The 22,418-nt window shown below is 45.9% G+C and overlaps 1 protein-coding gene across 1 annotated transcript in view; it reads left to right on the top strand.

The window, feature by feature from the left end:
- Window positions 1-22,418, top strand: part of CDH13 (cadherin 13) — a 1,172,869-nt gene that overhangs the window by 452,407 nt on the left and 698,044 nt on the right. The gene's annotated exons all lie outside the window — the stretch shown is intronic.

Below are 22,418 nucleotides of genomic sequence, written 5' to 3'. Positions count from 1 at the left end.
GCTCCAAAGACGATCAGACACGGGCTAGAGCTGTATCTTCAGCCTATCACGTGGCGGTGAAGGCAGCAAAAAAGGAATATTATGCTGCCTCTATCACGTCTGCAGAGTGCTGTCCCAGGAGGCTGTTCCAAGTGGTCCAGAGCCTGGTCAGTCCTGTGGCTCCTGAACCACTGAAGCATTCTAAGGCCTCCTGTGAGGCCTTGGCAAGGCACTTTGCAGATAAATTTGATCAGATTAGGTGTGTTACTCTGCATGCTGTGGATACAGTTAGTGAGCAAGAGGCGGCCTGTGGCAAACCAATTTTGTGGGATTGGTTCCAGCTTCTTCCTCCTGATGAAGTGGACAATGTGCTTTCATCTGTAAGGCCGACCACCTGCTTACTTGATCCTTGCCCATCTTGGCTCATTATGGGCTGCAGAGAGACTCTGGGTGAGGGGATCAGGGCGGTAGTGAATGCCTCCCTTGAGGAGGGAGTGATGCCATCAGCCCTCAAGGAGGCAGTGATAAGACCACTCTTAAAGAAGCCCTCCTTGGATCCTCAAGTTCTGAACAACTTTCGTCCAGTCTCAAATCTGCCATTTTTGGGCAAGGTGATTGAGTGGGTGGTGGCGATGCAGTTGAAGGCAAACTTGGAAGAAACCGATTATCTAGACCCATTTCAGTTGGGCTTCAGGCTTGGGCATGGGACAGAAACGGCCTTGGTCGCCTTGGTGGATGATACGAGGAGGGCTCTGGATAGGGGTGAATGTTCCTTCCTTGTTCTCCTCGACCTCTCAGTGGCTTTCGATACTGTTGACCACGGTATCCTCCTGGACCACCTGGAGGGGTTGGGCATTGGAGACACCGTATTGCGGTGGTTCCGGTCCTTCCTCTCCGGCAGGTACCAGAGGGTAGCACCGGGAGAGGAGGTTTCAGACCCGTGGCCACTCACTTGTGGGGTGCCACAGGGTTCCATCCTCTCCCCAATGATACTTAGCATCTATGTGAAGCCACTGGGGGCTATCATCAGGAGGTTTGGGGTGCAGTGTCATCAATATGCGGATGACACGCAGCTCTACCTCTCGTTCAAATCTTCACCAAAGTTGGCCGCAGAGTCCCTGTCCAAATGTCTAGAGATGATGAGTGGCTGGATGGGGAGGAATAAGCTGAAGCTGAACCCTGCCAAGACCGAGGTACTTTTGGTGGGAGACAAGAGGAGGCTGGGGGATGTTGACCTGGTGTTGAATGGGGTATGGCTACCCTTGAAACACCAGGTCCGCAGCCTGGGGGTCATTTTGGACTCCCAGCTGTCCATGGAGGCTCAGGTGTCAGCTGTGAGCCAGACAGCGCTGTATCAACTCCATCTGATATGGCGGCTGCACCCCTTCCATCTCGACCATCTGCTCCCATCGGTAGTACATGCCCTGGTCTCCTCTCGTTTAGACTACTGTAATGCGCTCTACGTGGGGTTACCCTTGAAGATGGTTCGGAAGCTGCAGCTGGTACAGAACGCGGAGGCTCACCTGATTAAAGGCAGCCGCCGGCGAGATCACATCACTCCAGTGCTGAAGGAGTTACACTGGTTACCAGTTGTTTTCCAGGCCAAATTCAAGGTGTTGGTTTTGACCTTTAAAATCCTATATGGCTCTGGCCCAGCCTATCTTAAGGAGCACCTCCAGCAGCACCAGACAGGCCGCTTAACAAGATCATCTTCGGATGGCCTTCTCTTTGTCCCATCAGCCAGGACAGCTAGACTGGTGGGGACGAGGGAGAGGGCCTTTTTTGTGGTGGCCCCCACTCTGTGGAACTCCCTCCCTAGGGAATTCCGTCATGCCCCCTCTTTAATGAGCTTCCATCGTGCATTAAAAATGTGGTTGTTCAGGCTAGGGGTGTACGAAAGTCCCTTAACTGTCCCCGAAGCCAGCTTTTACCTGGCCCCGTGAAGTTCAGGCCGGGGGGGGGAGGCTTCCCGCCTCGCCCAGCTGAAATTCAGGCCGGGGGGGAGGCTTCCTGCCTCGCCCGGCCAAAATTCAGGCCGGGGAGGAGGCGCCTTGCCCGGCCGCGAACTAAAAAGTTTTTTTAAAAAAATATGCCCCCGTGATAGGCTAATCGTGATAGGCGATTAACGTAGCCTATCATGGCTAGATCTGCAAAGTCAGCCGTGATAGGCTACGTAAATCGTCATGTAGCCTATCACGGGTGACTTAAAAAAAAAAAAGCGCATACGCAAATGGCAGCCCCCATAGGGAGCCGCCATTCGCGTTCCTTATTTGGTCGCTGTAGTCTACGTAAATCTTTACGTAGACTACGGCGAAAATAAGGGCAACGCAAATAGCATTGCCCTTATTTTCACCGTAGTCTACGTAATCTTTACGTAGACTACAGCGACCAAATAAGGAATGCGAATGGCGGCTCCCTATGAGGGCCACCATTATCCGTATGCGCTTTTTTTTGGTTTTTTTTAAGTCACCCGTGATAGGCTACGTGACGGTTCACGTAGCCTATCACGGCTGACTTTGCAAATCTTGCCGTGATAGGCTACGTGAATCGTCACGTAGCCTTTCAGGGGATGTGTTTTTTTTTTTTTCTTTCATTGCAATGGCGGGGGCGGCAGCTGGTCGAAAGACCAGCTGCCGCTCCCGCCCCGCTCGAACACCGGACGAACCGCCAGCCGGACCCGCCGCCGGGAGGGACATTCAGGGAAGGTAAGTCCCGTCCCGGGGGGGAGTGCGGGGGGCGGGGGGGTGCGGAGGATTTCTCCCCGAAACTTGTTCGGGGGGCCGAACACGTTGGCGCTCGGCCCCCCGAAGTTTCGGGGAGAAATTCTCCGCCATCCCTACCGGTCGAAAGACTGGCTGCCGCTCCCGCCCCGGACGAAGACCCGCCGAACCGCCGGCCGGACCCACCGCCCGGACCCGCCGCCGGGAGGGACATTCGCCAAAGGTATGTCCCGTCCCGTGCGGGGGGCGGGGGGGCAGAGAATTTCTCTCCGAAACTTGTTCGGGGGGCCGAACACGATGGCGCTCGGCCCCCCGGAAGTTTCGGGGAGAAATTCTCCGCCAACCCTAGTTCAGGCAGGCATTTGGGGTGGGTTAGGGTATTTTAGAAAATGTTTTTATTGTAGAATTTTATTATTTTAAACTGTTTTATTGTACGCTGTACATCGCCCAGAGTGGCTGTGTGACCAGCCAGATGGGTGATTAATAAATTTAATAATAAATAAATAAATAAATAAATAAAGTACATGCTCTGCATGAAGAAGATGCCAGGTTCAACCCCTGGCATATCCAGGTAAGGCTGGCAAAGTCCCCTGACTGGAACTCCAGAGAATCAGTGCAAGTCAGAGTAAACACAGTACTAGACAGACAAATGCTCTGACTTTCTACATTCCTAAGGGCAATGTGGCAGCAATAGAATGCACCAGTGCCACTTCCAGCATGGCAGGGGCGTTAAATGTCTTTCATCCTGAGAGCCAAATTCCATTTTGGAGAAGATCTAGGGGGGCACATTCCAGTGAGGCAGGGAAGCAAATGGGGTGGGACTCGAAATGCCATAACATTTTACTGTAAAGCTCTCACTACCAGTAACAAAATCTTAGGAGGGGCATTTCAACCTTGTTGAACAAAAGATGGGAAAACACCAAACTATCAGTGGCTAGGGGGAAAGGGCTGGTCATCTGACAAACCCCAGAGGTCCAGGTTGAATCTGGACCTGAGGTACTCCCCTTCTCCTTTTGAACTTTAAGGTCTTCAACAAGTAATTCAACAGGTTAGCATGGTGATGCAGCGATGGAAAGTGTTACATGCCAAGTTTTTGTTTAAGGCACTTGAATCACGCTAGGAAAACAGCAGCAGCTTAGATCCCACTTCAGTCCTATAATTAATTAGATTCCTGGTTTTCTCTGCTCCATAGTTCACTGCTTCCAGTCTTCTAAATCCTCCTGTCTCTCCCATGCAAGTTGACAGGAGAGCCATCTTGGTGCATACTCCCTCTCCCTCCAAAATCAAGACACATACCTTGACAGCGTAATGCATTCAGCTTCCCAAATGCATTTGAGCATCTCATAGGTTGCAGAAGCCAAACTGTGGTCGATTATAAATATTTCCCTCCCTGCCCAAAGGTGATGATTTATTAACACAAGGTCACCACTCAGAACAAAGTGGGGCTTTGCTCTGCTAGAGAGCGAACCATATATGGTGAAGATATGCCGCTGAAATGAATCCCATGCTAGGCTTTTTCTATACAATTATACTGCTAAGTCTTTGGATTGTCTCAAAAGGGAAACCACATTCAAAAGCAGGAAGGCATTGAGTATTAAGAAGTTTGCACTGATTGGATACATAGTGGAAACCCAGAAAAGTTCAGGTAAGTTTTCAGCTTCAGGGCTGAAAGAGGATTCAAATCCAGGTCCCCCACCTATACTGAAGTTCCCCTCTTTTGTGCCCAGTGATAAAAGAAATGGCTCTTTGAGCTGCCCTAGGTCAGATTTCTCCCTCCTATGCTCAGCTCCTGAGCAGGCAGTCAAGCTACATAACATCTTCTCCTTCCACCTAGGGCAGAAGGTAGATCCAGAAGTTTTGGACTTCAACTCCAAGAAATTCTGACCATTGGCCATGCTGGCAGGGGTTGATGGGACTTGAAGACCAAAATATTTGGAAATCTAGCTTCTGCCTACCCCTGCCCTACAGGATGGCAAGCTGTCCCATAGGACAGCTGCCACATACCTGGTCAGACTATTTAGTCCAGTATTGCCTACTCTGGCAGGCAGTGGTGGATGTCTTTCTCATCACTTGCTACCTTTTACCTGGAGGTGCCAGGGATTGAACATGAGTCCTTTCACCTGCAAACCATGTGTTCTCCTTTGGTCCTTCCCTATGGCCCTGACTTACTGATGCTCTTGTGAGCTATTCCTCAACAACCTGGTGGCACTGTTCCTCTCCACCACAGTCATACTGTGGCGGACAAAGTCATACCAAGTGTGGGTGTATACCCACGTCAGGCTTTTTATCTTCACGACAACACTTTGAGGTAGGTCAATCAAAGAGAGAGTGAGAACAAACACATGTAGTATGGGGGGGGGGTGTTCTGAGATTTGTGGCCTGGTCTTGAAGCTCCCACGCACTGAGCAGTGCCGTAGACTAGCTTTTCATTTTGTTTTGTTTTTGCCTGTTATTCAATTAGCTGCATCAACTTTAGGTTTCTAGATCACGACAGTGTTCAGCTACAACCCTAAAGGCATGACAGCAGTGCTGAGAAACCTCAGAGCCACTCGGGAGTCCCTTGGTGGTGGAATCTGCAAAGTTTCCATCTGCTTTCTGTCGCATACTGCAATGCGTTATACGTGGGGCTGCCTTTGAAAACGGTCCGGAAACTTCAGCTGGTCCAAAATAGGGCAGCAAGATTGTTAACAGGGACTGGCCTGTGAGCTCATATTACGCCAGTACTTTTCCAGCTGCACTGGCTGCCGGTCCATTTCCGGGCCCGATTCAAAGTGCTGGTGTTAACATTCAAAGCCCTTAATGGCTTGGGGCCAAGTTACCTGAAGGATCGCTTCCTCCCATATGTGCCTGCCCGGACCTTAAGATCATCATCAGCGGCCCTTCTCCGTGAGCCCCTGCCAAAGGAAGTGAGGTGGGTGGCTACTAGGAGGAGGGCTTTTTCTGTTGTGGCACCCCAGCTCTGGAATGAGCTCCCTAGTGAGGTTCGCCTGGCGCCTACATTGTTCTCCTTTCGGCACCAGGTGAAGACCTTTTTGTTTTCCCAGGCATTTTAGCTTTCTAAATTTTTATCTTTGCTGTTTTAAATCTGTATTTTAAACTCCTGTACTGCTGCTAGGTTTTATTGTGGTTGTATTGTTATATTGTGGTTTTAATGTTCTATATATTTTAAATTGTTTTATTGTGTGTTGTTTGGTTTTAATTTTTGTGAACTGCCCAGAGAGCTTCGGCTATTGGGCGGTATAGAAATAAATAAATAAATCTTAATCTGTATGTACAGTCATCCCAGAAGGTTTGGTCGAGTAATTGACGTGACCCGAGGTTACTTTTCTCTCTCCCTCTCTAACTGAATATGGCTGTGCTCCCCCCCCCCCCCGCCCTGCTCTCTGGCTAACTGAATATGGCAGTGTGTTTTTTTCCTCCACCAACAATATAGTTTTGCTTGGTGTATATGTGTGTGTGTGTGTGTGTGTGTGTGTGTGTAGACAGTAACTAGAAAGAACCAAAATATGCAGAATGTTGCTGTCACAGAAAAGAGAAGAAAAACAACTGCAGAGAAGTGGAAATATGGGTGAATTACATGTTTTCACAGGAGACTCACCATGAGGTGGAAATCTATGTGGTTAGTGTTCTAATGTTTGCACCCATGAATGCATGTTCTTACATGCTTGAATCTGTCAATTTTGGCTTCTCACCTTTTCAATGTTAACTTTGGTTTCTCCTGAACTTTGAGATTTTGTTCCAATCTTAAATTCAGTTTGACCCAAACAATGAGAAATGGTTTTAACTTTACATGGAAATTTGTATACATGCTTGTGTGAACTGCATACACATTAATTAAGGATGTATTATAAATTCATTTAAATTTTTTTATTATTAGAATTTTACTCAGTTCGCACCTTCTGAACCAAACACAGACTCAGACACAGACGCTGTGGTTGAAATTTGTGTATGTGTTTAACAGCTTGCATACATTTCAAAAATGCATACATTTCAAAATGAGTACATTTAAAAAGATGTGTACAAATATGCTTTAATCATAGAAGAATGTCTACATTCAAAATGCATTCACTTCAAAATGAGTATATTTCAAAATGCATACATTTCAAAATGCACACAGTGAATATGTACATTTGGGTACAATATACATGGACAAACATATGGATTTTCATGTGAAAAGAAAAGAGAAGAAAACCCAAAGCTCTCAATCTGATAGACTTGGGCCAGAACGGGCTTCAAGATAGCATTCAGAGAACTTCAGCAAGCTCGAGTTTTGGTTATTTGCACATCCCTACTCTTAATATATTCATTTTTTTGTACCCGATGTAGCTTAATACACATTTTTGCAAGCATTTTTCCTAATCTAATGCATTCTGATATTAATTTTACTAATATTAATTTACCTGTGCACTTTCCCCAATATACATTATATATAATATATATTTATATGCATTTCTGATCGGTGAGGTCCACTGAAAAATTCAGAGAAGTGTGAATTTTGAAGGATTGCAGAGTTTCAGACAGTTCATGCATTGGTTAGGGTTAGTAAAAAAAAAAAGGGGGGGGACTGATTCCTTTCTTATAATTATTTTAATCCATCCAATAGCCAACATTGTCTGGATGGATCACAGCTGATTTCTTCCCCATCCTTAGTTATGCAAAGTGGAATCCAAGTCAGATCCATGTTGAGATTACAGATGGGCAAATTCCCCTCAGGTCAAGTCAAAAATGTCTCACTGAATGTGCTTATTTTTACAGAATTCATACAAAAGTCACATCTACCTCCTCTCTCCAAGAATTCTAAACTGACATATAATCGATTCAGGGCTAGTGTCAGGGGTCAGTATTGCTGGGAACCTGTTAGGGATGTTGGAGCTCCGGTTTGGGGGTGGAGCTCAGTGAGTTTTTGCCAGCTTGGTCCCCCAGATGCCAGCTCGTGCATCTGACCTTGCCTGACTAACCACACGCTGAGTGGGGCAAGCTCACAGTTTTCCCCGTTTTTTCATGAGCTGCCATTTTGTGCAAAATCACAGGTATAGCCATTTATGGAAATCCCAATTTGTGCAAAATTGCAGCCATAAAAAGCATGATTTGCACAAAATTGCAGGCATAAATTAGACCATTTATGCTTGCAATTTTGCACAAATCATCACATTATTTAAAGCTGCGAGTTTGGACAAATATTAATGTAATTAATATAAATGTAATAAATAAATAAATAAATAAATAAATTAATGGCAGCTTGTGAAAAGTGGGAGAACATGAGCTCTTGCCAGGTACCCGCAGACCATCTGGTGGTTTGTCTCATGCACCTGCCAGGGTTGGGCAAGCGGTGGGCGTCTGGCAAGTGGTGCCTGAACAGGGCTTTGGGGAGTTCACCCATCCCTAGCACCTACTAAAGCCCATGCTCCTCCTCTGGTAGGGGCCCACTGCCAGTCCCTGGTGCCTTCTGGATGTGATGTTATTATTCCCCCTTGATGTTATGACCTGTTCATCTCTCCTCTCTGAGTATGCAAGCAGTGATTGAAGTGAGGGAATGAAGCAACAACTAGGGATGCCATAGGAATCCAGTTTAGAGGTTGAGCTCGGTGAGCTTTTGGCAGTTTGGGCTCCCAGGCACCAGCTTGTGGATCCCTGAGGTTGCCCAACTCAGCACGTGCCTATTCAGGCAAGCTTGTGGTTCCCTGCTTGTCCATGAGCCACCATTTTGCACAGAAATTTGGGTAAGCTATTTATGGAAATCAACATTTTGCACAAAGGGGTGGCTATAAATAGTGTGATTTATGCAAAACTGCATCTACCCATGGACTATCCGGCACCTCGTTCTGGACTCCCGGCAGGTTTGGGCAAAGCCGGAGTTTGGGGGAGTTCACCCAAAGTTAGGAAGGAACACCATTTGTTCTCCATGTCTCCTCCCCTTTGGGAGCTTGTCCAGAGAAGCAAGTGAATGGACATCAGCACTTATGGCAAAGAGGAGAAGAGGTGTGTGGGTGCATTCAGGAAAGGTGACCCACCGAGAGCACATTGTCCAAGGGTCCCTCTCCCTCCCTCCACCCCTGAAAAATAACACTACAGCCCTGGAACTTATACTGATCATAATGTTTCTTCCACTGCATTAGGCTGAATCTACACATAGCAGTTAAAGAGTTATCATACCATTATCATAACTATTGGTGCCCATTGGTGTCATGTGTACCAATAGTTATGATAACGGTATGATGACGGTATAAGTGCTATGTCTAGAATCATAGAATATTAGGGTTGGAAGGGGCCTACAAGGCCATCAAGTCCAACCCCCTGCTCAGTGCAGGAATCCAAGTCAGAGCATCCCTGACAGATGGTTGTCTAGTCTACATTCAGCCTTAGACAGTTCCATACTTTCATCCATTTCTTGTCTGGGTTACTAGTGCTCACATGGAAATGAAGAAGTCACTTGGGCAGGCAGGCGGGGGTGATGATTTTTTAAGACACACCAGTCCCCAGAGCCTTAAAATTCTACATTTGAGGGGTGTTTAGCTCCGTGTTAACATTAATTGGTGTCCAGGATTTGGACTAAAAATAGATGTTTGTGTTTTCACTTATGCACTACACATGTGCAGAAACTTGTTTTGTACTCCAGGGTGGAAACAAATTCTTGGGCTCTAAGGCTTGTCTCATATTTGGAGTGAGCTTTACAAGCTTCCAGGATTTGTATTTCTGAGCTAGGAAATATGATCTTATTTATTTATTTATTTATATCCCACCTTTCTTCCATATTCAGTGACATTGCCAGCTGGGGTATCCTGGGGTGAGTTTTTCACCACGGCAGTGCTTGGTGTCCAGGTGGCGGGGAGAATCTGGTTCACCTTAAGGAAAGACATTGTTACAGTGGTTTGCTCTCTCCTGGTGGTCACAAGTTAGACTTGTAAAGTTTTGCTGTCAACGTTAAATCATCAAGAAAGATTACTCCAGGTACCTCTTCCACAGCACCCATTCATAATGCCCTGCTGAGCTCCGTCCTTTAGAGACTTGAAATTTACAGTGAGCCCATCATGCTTCTGTGGCCACAAAATTATTTTTATTATACTTTGTAACAGCGTTGGCTGCCAAAGGAGGTTGTCTTAAAATCCCATTGTGACAAAAATCAATTTTCAGATGCAAATCAGGGGGCCATAGGTGACATTTTTCATGCCCAATAAATTGCTTGTCTGTGGCTTTGAACTAATGGCCATATAAACAAGAGAGATTGGCGGTGAGGCATTGCCCAAGTTCTCTGTGCATGACTTGAGCTAGACCTGCTATGAGCACTCTGAAGAAAACTGGGTGTGTGCTTCTTTCTAACTCATCTGTCCTGTGCTCTATCTCCTTGACTCCCTCAGTCTCAAATCCCTCTTTCCCAATTAATTCCTTTAATCTCAGTGGCACCCTCTGTCTGATATAATTTTTGGATTCTCTGGTCAATGCTGTTCTCCTTCCTGAGTCATTGGAAATGTCTTCCAAAAAGTAGTTCTTCTAGAAGCTTGACTTTTTACATTCTGGAAAGCTTTGCTCCTGCAGCTTTGCGAAGATGCACAGTGACAAGATATCATTTGAAGGCCCCTCGAGTACAGCTGATGTGATGAGGTAGCTGGTCTGAATAACTTTTGATTCAAGTGTGTAATGTGGAGAACACATTAGGCAGCACTATGGAGGAGTGCTTGGCAGTGTCCCCCACCCCCATTGAATTCAATATTGTTACTGGCCTGGGTTGGATATTATTATCTCAATGTCTTTGAAACTTAACCAACAACAACAACAACAACAACAACAAAAGAACAAAGAAATGTAAAGGAGAAAGAGGGGCAGAATGTTTGCAATTTTGAGCAGAATCTCCTTTATTGCATTTAGCTGTATGAGGATGAACCAGAAATATTGGACACTGCAAAATAATTTGAATCTTTGGTGTATTCATGATCTGCACATGGGAGGCATTTCTCCACCCACCACACATGCACACAGACACTTCTACTTGAAACCTCTTTCTAATTAAGAGGCTATAATAAGCACAAAGGGATAACTCTTGATTAGTTATCACAGCTGTGTTCCCCTGAACTGCAAACACAACAGCTTGGATAGTAGGCTACAGGGGAAATGGCTTTTTTTTTCTTTTTGTTGGGCCGTAATGATATACCTTATTTTCTTGTGGATGAAGCTTACTCACCGGGGCTTGGGAAGTGCACCAAGAGATGTTAGCCCAATCAGCTAAAAGAAAATAATGAAGTATTTTTAAAAAATGCTAGCATAACCTATGGGTGCACTTCAAACCAAGAACACTGACTGCAAGACAAAAGAAACATTTTGAACACTCTAATAAAAAGGTGTGTGGGGGGTGGGTGGGGTGTGTGGGGGGTGGGTGGGGTGGGGGGGGTGGGGGGGTGTATGTCCATCTATTCTGGAAAACCACCCTGGGCAATCTGCTTCCCCAACAGGCATTGAGGTCTACCACTGGGAGGTTTTAGGACAAATCATAGAATCATAGAATAGTAGGGTTGGAAGGGGCCTACAAGGCCATCGAGTCCAACCCCCTGCTCAATGCAGGAATCCAAGTCAGAGCATCCCTGACAGATGGCTGTCCATTTGTCCAAAGTGAGCTTGTCCAAACACAAGCTCACTCGCATGTCTTTGTGGAATTCTGCCCCGTTCTCTTGCTCATGGCAGCCTATTGCTTGTATACTGCTCCGACTCCCTTCTTGTTTTCTTCAGACATTTCCTAGCAGGGGAGGTACCAGAGAAAGATCACAGAATTGTTACTAGAATATCTTCTTTACCATAGAGCCAATGCTGTGGAATATGTACTAAAACTAAGGATGTGCAAACCCACCCCAGCCTGGGGTGTCACCCCACCCCTGAAGTGCCACCCCCACTCCCCCCCCAAGACCCACTTGTGAGCTCCCACGAGCTCAGTGAGTCACCTGCACTCCCCCCGGGCCTGTCCGGCAAGCACCCGCCATTTTGCCGCCTTTTGTTTTTTTCAAAAAAGGGAGCTTAAAAAATGCTCATATTTAAATATGCACAGTTTGGGGCCAGGAAAGATTAATACATGCAATATTAGAGGCATTATGCCTTTAATATTGCACATATCAAGCTTCCCTGGCCCCAACCTGCACATATTTAAATATATGCATTTTTAACCTTCCCTTTTTAATTAAAAAAAAGGTGGCAAAATGGCTGGAGCTCACTGGATGGGTCGGGGTGAGTCCGGGAGGCTGCGAGCAGCAGCAAGCGAGGGCATGAGCTCAGTGGGCACAGTCCAGGGGTTGCAAACAGGGGAGGGGACGATGAATTCCTGGACCCAGTTGGGCGTCCTCAACATCCCTAAGTGAAACCAGAGAGTTGGAATGGACTTGAAGGTATGGATAGGAGAGAATGTCATTTCAGTTTGGTTTTGGTAAGAGTTTATACAATATTTGCAAAGTTCCCCATGTCTGGGTTGGAAAGAACTTGAGATTTTGTAAAAAACAAAAAACAAAAACAAGAAACAAACAAAAACCACTAAATGTGGGAGAAACCAGAAGTGTCAGATTTACCAATCCCTACTACGAGGGCATCTAGTCTCACTGCTCTGCTGCAACATCAAACCATCTTCAGAAGGGCTGTCCAGAGGCATTTCATGGAGCAGCAAATCCCCCCCACACACACACACACACCAATATCCATACTGCCTAAAGCCACCATAGTTGTGTTGGCCCATGAGACAAACAAATCCCACAAACACCTCTTGATATATTCCTGCATTTTTGAGCACATTTTCTTAGAAAGGACACTGACAAGGGGATACACTTTTCTCTCTCATGTCACATCCCTTAGAATTATACTTATAGGGCATCTAGTCCACAAATTTCTTCCCTAGGGGAAGCGTATGACCAGTCTTATGTTCCCCACCCTATGGTTAGATGTAAGGAGGCAGAGGCTCTCTCCCCTAGTTTACGATTAAAATGAAACAACAGATGTGTTCCATGCACATATTATGAAGGATAGCATATAAATGTAATAGATAGATAAGATAGGTGATATTAGTGCCTAAGTGTGAACAAATCCACAGTTGAGCACCTGAGACCTATCAAAGGGGTGCACACATGCTTTGCATGTGAAAGCTCCCAAGTTCAGTCCCCAGGATCTTCATGGCTATGAAAAATCCTCCCTGAAACCCCAATAGGTTTCAACAATACTATGCTAGATTGATCAAGGGTATAAAGAAGTATAATGCAGCTTCCTATGTTCCTGTGTAAATATGGTGCCCTAAGTGTGATACATCCACTGAACCCTCCTGCCTGTCTGGCTGAGAAAGAAAGAAGTCAAATATATTTGTTTACTTTAAAAAACATGAGACTCCTGTTTTCATCTGTCAGTCTATGACTTTTTCTACACACAGCATTTATTGTGTGCCCATCACTCACAGTTGTTTACAGGTTCTTTAAAGAATATTCCAGCTTCACTTCTCTTGTTTGTTTTAAGAGCATTTTCCCCAGGGGAAATGGAGTATTATTTCTGAAAGGAAACTAAAATGTATTTTCCTACTTGTGTAATTACATTATTCCACTTTAGCACAGTGCCACCTAGAGGTTATGTAATGGAAAAGCAGAAAAAGGAAAAAGCTGTTACTGTACAATAGGGATGGATGGACTCACCAGAGTCTGTGCTTAGTGGGTGCTCAAGCAGCTGCCACTACTGCTCGCCCACACAAGCCAGGCTGTGCAAGCCCCTAGAGGACTCAGACTCAGAGAGCTGTCTGGGAGCATGCTGCAACTGCCCACTCCTCCATGCAAGCCGCCATCTTTTACACAAGCTGGAGCTCTGTGTTTTCATATATTTACTGTTGAGCACAACAATGGTCTCAAAAGGCCATTCCCACTGCATTAGAGGCCTCTAATGTTGTGGAAATGGCCCTTTTATGGCTTCTGTTGTGCACAACAGCAAATATATGAAAAAAAAAAGACAGAACTCCATCTTACATAAAAGATGGCAGCTTGAAAGGATGGGAGGCTGCTGGGCATGAGTGGACAGGTCCAGTAAGTCCCAGCCACTCGTGCAGCCCAGCAGGCAGGAGTGGCAGCTCGCCAAGCTGGAAGGATAAGGGCTTGAGCGGAGGGAGTCTGACGGACTCCCGGACCCAGTCAGACCATCCCTAGTGTAGAGCTCAGATCTCCGTTCTGCAACAAAGTGAAAGTAGGTCCAGTGGATTAATGACTTTTTGTGTAGAAAAGCTATCAGTCTACCTTGTCTTCCCATCTAAACCTTGTCCATTGCCGTGCCTAATCTGTCTCCTGTCCTATTCGATCCTGAATGATGGTTTCTTGTGCTGATTCCTACTTTTCGTAGCTCTGTGATGCCTGCTTTCCTTTCTTGGCCATCTGTGGCAGTTTCCTGGTTCTGAAGCATTTCTGTCTGCTTTTTACGTCTATAAAACACAAACCAACAACTCCTCTTGTCTCAGAGCTTTGTCACTGCAGCGATGAAGCAAACCAAGCTCTTGACACTGAACTGGCTAACTATCTCGGGCTTACGTTTGCACCAGTCAGCAGCAGGGTGAGTTGCATTTGTTTTAGCCCATGTTCTCTTTCCCACAGCAATTCTTTGATGAGGAGCTGCTGACGGGATTTGGGGAAGCAAATCCCTGCATACTCCACCCTGTGCTGTTTACAAGAGGCGCAGGGACTGAAATTATGAACAATACCATTCCTTTCCTTTAAAGGGCATGACAAATATGTTCCCTGAACCAGCTGTGTAATTCAGCAATCTGGGTGCTGAAGTAACATTTGGCTCATTTGTAGGAAATATTTTGCAAAAATCCCGAAAAACAAAGCTCTTCTGGCAAGCACTGGGGCTGGAAAACATGAAGTCATGCAGCCCAAGATTAAACTTTTGTGAATCAACTGCTTATATGCTAAGGGTGTAACTATATACAGAACACAATGAATTGTGCATGCTTTTGCAAATAATGGATGTTTCCAAGGTCCTGGTTCCAACTAGGGATGGACACATCACACCATTTTGGTTTCTCTTCATTCCTCCCCCCCCACCCCCTCCCCCAAAATCATATTTCTTTTGCTTTGTTTCTGCAGCAATTTTCATTTAAAAAAAGAAAAGAAAAAGTCTGCATGAAAATTTGAATGCCATTTGATACACATTTCTCCCAACATATACATTTTGTAAGCATTTTTCCCCTATTGGCGTATTGTATACATTAATTTCACAAACATATGCATTTTTGTTTGCATTTACTTGATAAATGAATTGCAACATTTGGAGAAATGTGATGACTGATCCTCTCTCCGTGTGTGTTCAGGAAGGGGTCAAGAGGCTTCTTTGTAATTTGTGTCAGGACTCAGGAGTGTTTCTGAGTGCAGGGAGTGGGATAGTAGTTTTGGACCAAACTCCAAAACTCTGGACAACCTCTCCCAGCGGTTTCATGTAGATATTAAATAGCATGGGGGGCATAACAGAACCCTGAAGGACCCCGCAAGCTAATGGCCATGGAGTCGAACAGGCATCCCCCAACACCACCTTCTGAGTTTGCCCCACTAGGAAGAAATGGAGCCACTGTGAAACAGTACCCCCAAGTCCCCTCCTAGCGAAGCATCCCAGAAGAATACCATGGTCGATGGTATCGAATGCCGCTGAGAGATCCAGCAGAACTAACAGGGACACACTCCCCCTGTCCAGTTCCTGGTGTAGGTCACCCACCAAGGTGACCAAAGCTGTCTCCATCCCCTACCCAGGCCTGAAACCAGATTGAAATGGATCAAGATAATCTGTTTCATCCAGGAACCCCTGGAGCTGGGATGCCACCACACGCTCTAATACCTTGCCCCCAAATGGTACGTTAGAGACTGGATGATAGTTATCTAATATGGTGGGATTCAGGAAAGGCTTCTTCAATAAAGGTCTCACAACCACCTCTTTTAAGCATAATAGAGCAATACCTTGTTCCATAGAGGCATTAACCACTCCCGTTATCCACTCAGCCAGTCCTCCTTTAATAAACCAGGAGGGGCAATGATCCAGCATACATGTGGTGGCTCTCACTGCTCCAAGGATCCTGTCCACATCCTCAGGCTGCACAAATTGAAAGGAATCCATCAACACTGAACAAGCAGGAGCCAAAGTGACATCCACAGGATCTGCTTCAACTACAGCATCCAAGTCAGAATGGGTCCAAGTGATTTTATCAGCAAAGTGCTGTGCAAATTGTTCATAGCGGGCTGTCGAGTGGTCAGAATTTTTATCACATGGGCCATGTAGAAGGCCCCTGGCCACTTGAAAAAGCTCTGCTGGCAGGCTCTCTGCCGATGCAATGGTGGCAGAAAAGAAAGACTTCTTTGCTGCCCTCACTGCCACAGAGTAGGCTTTCAAATAACCTCTAGCCTGTGTTCGATTGGACTTGTTCTGAGTTTTCCACCAACGTCGCTCTAGTCTCCATCTCATTTGCTTCATCACCACCAGTCCCCTAGAGGACCAGGATTCTGGTTTGGCTTCACTCCATGAGAGGGGACACTCAGGAGTGATCGTGTCCACCGCCCTAGCCATTTCCCCATTCCAGAGATCAGCCAGGGCTTCGACAGAATCACCTGCTGAGGCAGCAGGAAAATCCCCAGGAGTCATCAGGAAACCATCCAGATCCATCAGCCTCCTGGGGCAGACCAGCTTAATCGGTCCCCCACCCCTGCAGAGGCACTGAGTTCCAGTGAGTCTAAACCCCACGAGGTAGTGATCTGTCCATGAAAACGGAACAACAGAAAGTTCCTCCACAACCAGATCACTGGCATCCTGCTCAGCATAGAAAACTAGGTCTAGAGAGTGACCTGCTGTATGAGTGAGGCCAGAAACCCCTTGGGCAGTGGTCATCATGGAGGATATGAAGTCCTGAGCCACTCCTGACAGGGCAGCCTCAGCATGGGTGTTGAAGTCTCCTAGCAGAACAAGCCGAGGGGTTGTTCTCACTGCCATCAGTGCCATAGAGATCACCCCGGCTAGCTCAGGAAGGGAGACTGTTGGGCAGCAGGATGGGCAGTACACCAACATAGGGATGTCAGAGAATTCTGCCACAGATCTCGGTGAAGCCTAATGCCAGTGAATTCAGCCCCCCGAAATCTGTGGTGGAACGAAGCCCCCGCCCCCCCAACCCATGAAAGGTGCGCAAAACAGAGCACTTACCTGCTGCCATCTACGCTGACTTGCGAATGGCAGCTGCCATTCGCTTCCTGATCATAGCCATGATAGGCTACGTAAACTTACGTAGCCTATCGCGGCTAATGCACGGACGCCTTTTGCATCCCTGCAGAGGCCGTGATAGGCTATGTAAAAATTTACATAGCCTATCACGGCAAGCCAAAAAAAAGAAAAACAGCATACGCAAATGGCGGTGGCTGTGGCGGCCACCATTTGCATTCCCTGTTTTGAGCCATTTTAGCCTACGTAAATATTTATGTAGGCTATTACAACAAAAAAAAGGAATGCAAATAGCGCCTACTACGCTATTTGCATTCCCTTTTTTTCGCCGTAATAGCCTACATAAATATTTACGTAGGCTAAAATGGCTCAAAACAGGGAACGCAAATGGCGGCCGCCACAGCCGCCATTTACATATGCTGTTTTTATTTTTTTGGCTTGCTGCGATAGGCAAATAGCATGCCCTTATTTTCGCCGTAGTCTACGTAAATCTTTACGTAGACTAGACGTGCCAAAATAAGGAATGCAAATGGTGGTCCCCACGGGCGCCGCCATTTGCGTACGCACTTTTTTTTTTCCCAAAGTCACCCGTGATAGGCTACGTGACGATTTACGTAGCCTATCATGGCTGACTTTGGAAATCTAGCCGTGATAGGCTACGTAAATCGTTACGTAGCCTATCACGGGTGTTTGTTTTTTTCACTTTTTTTTTGCAATGGCGGTGGCGGCAGCTGGTCGGGAAACCGGCCGCCGCCCCCGCCCCTGACGAACCGCCGCCAAACCGCCGCCAGGGCCCGCCACTGAGAGGGAAATTCGCCAAAGGTAAGTCCCATCCTGGGGGGGGGGCCGGGGGGCCGGCGGAGAATTTCCCCAACACTTTCGGGGGGCTGAATGCGTCGGCACTCGGCCTCCCGAAGATTCGTGGAGAAATTCTCCGCCAACCCTACATCCAGGGCTCAGGAGCTGGTGGCGGCTGAAGCAGTGGCAATGGTGGCAATGGTGGGGGCAGCAATGACGACTTCTCCTGTGATGGCTCAGATAAGAAGCTGGAGAACGGCGTGGCCAGGCCGGGGTGCCAAAGCTCTGAAGCACACAGAAGCGCTTCGGAGAGCCCCCAACCTGCTTCAGATCACTTTGTGCCCCCTCCGCTTCACGTTGGAAGGGGCTCGAAGCAGCCCGAAGTGGCTCGCTTCGACTCAGGCTTCGGGCCTCTGGCCGAAGCGGTGCATAGGCCTACTATTAACTGCCTGGCTGCAGGATTGTGGCCCAAGTGCCATTTCTGAACACTCATCAATGGCAGCTGTATGCAGAGTGCACTGCAGTAATCAAGATGCGATATAACAGAAGCAAGCATCACCCTGGCTAAGGCTAGACTTATTCATGCACACACACGCGCGCATGCGTGCACCTAATTATAATGCTCATTTGCATGGATTTTGATAATCATCCATTTGGGAGTTAAACGTGGTTGAAAAAGCTGACTATAAATAAATAATATAGCCTCCATATCTCATTCACACAACCCTAGAGAGACATCGTGTTAGAGGTGTTGCCTTGAAGCATAACTTGCCTTCATATTCAATCTTCCTTTACCAGAGCAGGTACAAAGCAGAGAGAGATTTTAAACAAGCATGCAGGGTAGGAGAGAGCATTCCAAGTCAGAAAATGTATTCTACGATAGGCCATTAGGCACCTTAGAGCTGTATGATATGTTAATGCAGGGTGAAGTAGTGGGATTTGATGATCAGGTTGTGGCTCAGCATTGCTGGTGGCTCAAAGAAACTCATTTTTTGCAAATGGCTTAGAAAATGGCATAGTTACATAGACTGTCCTAAAAAGAACATTCATGATGACGATGATGAAGAAGGAGAAGAACAGTTACATTTCCTTACTTCCCAATATCCAAAGCTCTCTGTGCAGTTTACAAAGTTTAAAAACATTACAAATGCAGTATACAGAGATTAAAAGCCATTTGCATAAAAAAACCCCACACAAACAATATACAGAAGAGAATATATATCTAAAACAACTTCAAACAAGCCATCTCAAGCAAATGACCATACCATAAGACAATCCGGGATCAATTAAAGCTTCTTACATGTTGACAAATGCCTGGGAGAAGAGAAAGTCTTAATGTGGTGCCAAAAAGATAACAATGTTGGCGCCAGGTGGGCCTCTTTGGGGAGGTCATTCCACAACTGGGGGACCACTACTGAGAAGGCTCTCTCCCTTGTTGCTCTCTTCTGAGCTTCCTTTGGAGTAGGCATCCGGAGGAGGACCTGAGATGTTGAGCATAGTGTCTGGGTAGGTTCATGCTGAGAGAGGTGCTCCATCAGGTATCGTAGTCCCAAACTGGGTTAAAACCAGCACTTTGAATCAGGCTTGGAAACATACAGACAGCCAGTGCAAGCAGGCCAGAGTTGGTCTTATATGTTCAGACCTTCTGGTCCCTGTTATCAATCTGGCCACTCATAAAAGAGAAGGAGCAAGCAGGTTCAGCAGTTTGGCAATTTTATTCTGGATTGCAGTCTGTGTCTGAATCTAAGAGGCTTAAGCGAGCTAGGATGGATTCATTCAGAGTCACCGATAGGGTTCCATAAGCAACATGCATTGACGTGACCCCTCAAGACTCTGGTATACTCTACAGATGGTAATGTGAAGAAGAAACTTTCCCGTCTTCTTCTTCTCTCTCTCTCTCTCTCTCTCTCTCTCTCTCTCTCTCTCTCTCTCCCCCCTGTAGTGATCAAGAAACATTCACCTAAGTAAGACCTCCAGTGATTAGAACACAGCAGGTGCTAAACCCATCCCTGGGCTTATCTGTGTGTTTGTGGCTGGAGTTCATTAACTTGTCAGCACCGATTCCTTTTGAGCAGCATGGTAAAATGAAAGTGGTGGGCGGAGGTAGGGGGGGAGAAAGATGATGAGCAAATCAATACCGGCTCTTAAGCAAGGCCCTTGCTTCAGTCTGAAGCAATGCAGATTGAAGCAGGAAATGGGCTTCTAATGCAACAGTGTTGTATCATAGCAGTACAACTTAGGTCATTGGTTTTCAGTCTGTTCCTAGGACCCCTGACTGGAACCCTTTTGCAGCTTATCAGGGGTCCCTTCATGAGAATGCTAGCAGCAACTTCCCTAAAAGACAGCTTTGTATGTTCCAACTGTACCCATTTACCCGAGATAGTCCATATATTCTGGTTAGGAACACAAATGCATGTATTTGTGAAAATAATGTTAATGCATTAGATTAGGAACATTGCTTGCAAAAAAAAGTGTATATTAGGCAAAATTGTGTACAAAATATGCATGTATTAAGAGAAAAGCACAGAAAAATGCATATGAAGTTCCATGTGTCTTAAAAAAACAAACAAAAAAAAAAATTAAGTTTGGAGCAAACTGAATTTAGGATTGGGAAAATGTGAAGCAGAGACAACCAAAATGTGTCCATCCCTACCAGAAATGTGTGGGACTTCCTTGAGAAATGTCAACAGACATAGTGAAGCTCTTTTACCTTCATCAGATATTTAACTGAAGCAATTCTCCATGGTTGCCTCATGGTGATTTTAACATGTCCAAGGTTGAGATTGGCTCCTCTGCTTTTAAACTAGCTTGGTGAAAATTGTGGTTTATACTAGAACTGTGTGCAAACAGCCTCTCAAAATTCTCCAGCCTATTTGTGAGCAGAGAAATTAGGGGGACAATTTCTCTAGTGATAGGTATAGTTTATACAACTGCATCTTCATTTGCGTTAGCAGTAGTGCAGCATTGGATACTACCCAGTGTGCAGACGTGGTTCGCTGGGGCTTCTGGCCCTGTGATAATCCCAGCTGGAAAGATAATCCCTTTCTTTCCATCACACATTCCTGGGAAAGCTCAAGACTACAGTGGCTCATCTCTCTGCATGTTTAGATGAGCTAAGCTTTTATGTGTTGATCATGTGGTTACTGCTTGCCCAAATCCACCTCAAGGAAAGGCCTGTCTTTATACTTCTTTAGTCCCAATTAATTCAGTGGCAGCAGACTTGCGAAGGCATCCATCTTTCATCCATATTTTCCACCTCTTTCTAGTTGAAAATCAAATGTGGTCAGTATTGGTTGAGAAATGACTGGTAAATTCTGCAGACCTGGAACATGTCAGGTCCTGTATCCCTGCTTGTGAAGAAGACCCTCTAGGAAAACCAAACTCAGAGGACCATGTTGAATATGAAGGGAAAGAGCCAATGATGGAATTTCATGTGCTCTTAACTATAACATGTCTAGCTAGTAGACGGTTGTCATCTGGCTTCTTTCTTTTTTTCTTCTTTTTTTTACATTTCTGCTAACTAAATTGGCAGACTTTTGCATTGCCTTATGGGGCATTTTGATTTCAGTTAGAAACTTGCTTTCATTACCACCAGATTAATTGAATTGTAAATGTCTGATCCTAATTTTCTCAGTTGCTCTCTCTAGTGTTGCAGGAATCTGTCCATATCAAGGGTTTCTTTGTCTCTCTAAAGGCAGGCTAAGAATTCTTCATCACTTCTGACCCACATATTGCAGGAGCAAGTAGGGATGTGTGAATCACACACACACACATGCACACAAACAAAGCTAGTAGAGATTATCTGCAGTCCACCTTGAATCCTGATCTGACTTGTGTCCATAGTAGATTGCAAGCTTTGGTGGGGGGCGTTTCCCCCTTCTCTTTTTGCATGGGAATCTGGGCATATTTTTGAAATGTACACATTTTTCTCCCATTGATTAAAGTCTGTTTGTGTGCATTTCTCAAACAACAAAAAAAGAAACAGCTCCATTTTTTGTGCACATTTATTTTCAATGTTCACAGTTTTCGAACAGCTTGCTGTTCTGCAAATCACACTGCAAGCCTGAAAATATACGGACATCAACAACTTGTGCTCAGGTCCGTATTTGGTTCCAAGAGATGCAAACTGGATAAATTCCAATGAAAAATGGAGTGAAACAAATGTCTCATACTTCTCTAGGAGCAAATGAGCATCCCACCCATGCACCCTGGTTGTGGCTGTCTTTCTGTCTCTGTTCCTGTACAGTCTGACGCATGCACCCACTTTGATGCCAGCATGAGTTTTCCCCTGTTTTCCCACCTCTGCCAGGCTTTGGGGCTCCTTGAACAAAATTTCCAAGCACCCCACATCTTTATTCATTCCAATGTTTATTTGGGGCTTTTTAAAAGAAAAAAAAAATCTGGATGGAGAGACAGTACCTTCATGTTTGCCATAAGAATCAGCCTATCAGTACTCTGAACAGCTGGACAAGGAGGTGGGAGGAAAATGGTTGTGTCAAGAGCCAGCCAATCAGCACCCTGCATTGCTGACTTCTCCTGGAAGCAGGAAGAAGGGTTTGATTGCAGGGTCAGATCACTTTGAACGTTTGCATATCTATCTTAAAAGGCCTGACCGCAGATCCACAGCAGTTCACAAACCTCAAAATATGTCCATCTTCCTTGGGTTTTAAGGGTTCTCTCAAATGTAATTTCTGTAGGGTTGTCTAAAGTGAAGCTTGCAGCTAATTCTGGGGCTCC

This window comes from Heloderma suspectum, chromosome 8 (genome assembly GCF_057233095.1).
Source record: "Heloderma suspectum isolate Gila_16-S chromosome 8, 16-S_ref, whole genome shotgun sequence".
NCBI classification, from domain to species: domain Eukaryota; kingdom Metazoa; phylum Chordata; class Lepidosauria; order Squamata; family Helodermatidae; genus Heloderma; species Heloderma suspectum.
The sequence above is the reverse complement of the archived record's forward strand: the minus strand, read 5'-3'. Positions and strand labels throughout refer to the sequence as shown.